Genomic DNA, 1,946 nt, shown 5'->3' on the forward strand with positions numbered 1-1,946 from the left:
AAGATTTTTAGTTTAATGAGGTCCCATTTGTTAATTCTTGCCCTTGCTTCCTGAGCAATTGATGTCCGGTGTAGAAAATCCTTTCCTACACCTATATCTTGTAACTTTTTCCAAATGTTTTCTTCTAATAGTTTCAGAGTTTCAGGCTTTACATTGAGGTTTTTGAGACAATTGGAATTGACTTTTGTGCAGGGTGAAAGATAGGGGTTTAGTTTCATTTTCCTACAAGTGGAGATCCAGATTTGCCAGCAGCATTTGCTGAACATGGTGCATTTCCTCCAGTTAATGTTCTTGGCCACTTTGTCAAATGTCAGGTGGCTGAAATTCTTCAATTATGTTCTGTTGAGCTATGGGTCTATTTTTGTGCCAGTACCATGTTGTTTTTATGACTGTAGCTCTGTAATACAGCTTGAAATATGGTATAGTAATCCCCCAGGCATTGCTCTCAGTGCTCAGGGTTGTTTTGCCTATCTGAGTTCTTTTGTGCTTCCATATGAATCTTAGGATAGTTTTTTCCAATTCTGTGAAAAGTGTCATGGGACTTTGGATTGGCATTGCATTGAATCTATATATGACTTTTGGGAGGATGGACATTTTTGCAATATTAATTCTTCCAATCCATAATCATGGGAGGTCCTTCCATCTACTGATGTCTTCTTCAATTTCTTTCTTTAAAGATTTTCAATTCACATTTTTGAGACCTTTAATGTCTTTGGTCAGGTTTATTCTGAGAGATCTGTCAATTTTGTTTATCTTTTCAAAAAAAACAGCTGTTGGAGTTGCTGATTCTTTGTGTTGTTTTCTTTGTTTCAATTTCATTGATTTCTGCCCTGATCGGATGTACATGTGTCTCTGCAATAGGATTAGTTCTTTGGGTATAAGCCAAGGGGTGGTATAACTGGGTCAAATGGTAGGTTCATTTGTAATTTCTTTTTTTAATCTTTAAAATTGATTATTCTATTTCAGGAGCAAATATATTAATTACAATTACCTAGTATGCATAATAATTATTAAACAGTGCAAAGATATTTGGGGACATTGTGCATATGTCTACTCATGTGATATTAAAGTTTTTTGTTAGTGAGTCAGTTAATTTTGTTTCTTCTTTTTTTTAAAGATTTTCAATTTACATTTTTGAGCCCTTTAATGTCTTTGGTCAGGTTTATTCCGAGAGATCTGTCAATTTTGTTTATCTTTTCAAAAAAACAGCTGTTGGAGTTGTTGATTCTTTGTATTGTTTTCTTTGTTTCAATTTCATTTCTGCCCTGATTTTGTTATTTCTTCTTGTCTTCTGGGTTTGGGTTTCGTTTGCTGTTGCTTTTCAAGTGTGTTGAGTTGCAACGTTAAGTCATTTATTTGTGTTCTTTCTTATTTTTTAATGTAGGCACTTAGAGCTATCAACTTCCTTCTAAGGATTGCTTTCAACATATCCCAGAGGTTTTGTTGTGTTGTATTGTCCTTTTCATTTAATTCCAGGAATACTTTTATTTCTTAATTTCTCTTTTGACCCAGCCATCATTCAGGAGTGTGTTGTTTAATCTCCATGTGTTCATGTGGTGATTAGGGCTTCTTCAAGTATTGATTGTAAGCTTTATTGCATTGTGGTCTGATAGAATGCATAGAATTATTTCAATCTTTTTGTATTTGCTGAGCTTTGTTTTGTGCCCCAGTATATGGTCGATTTTGGAGAAAGTTCCATGGGGTGCTGAGTAGAAAGTATGTCCTTTGGTGTTTGGGTGGAATACTCGGTAAATATCTGTTAAGTCCATTTGATATATGGTTTTGTTTAATTCAGATGATTCTCTGTTAAGTCTCTGGCCTGTTGACCTATCTAATGGAGATAGTGGGGTATTGAAGTCCCCTACTATTAATGAGTTGGGGTTAATTTGGGTCTTGAAGTCCTGTAGTATTTTTTTACATTCTTGGTATAGCTGTACTTTTACCGT

The sequence above is a fragment of the Nannospalax galili genome, unplaced genomic scaffold, assembly GCF_000622305.1.
Source record: "Nannospalax galili isolate Female #2095 unplaced genomic scaffold, S.galili_v1.0 scaffold1062, whole genome shotgun sequence".
NCBI lineage: Eukaryota > Metazoa > Chordata > Mammalia > Rodentia > Spalacidae > Nannospalax > Nannospalax galili.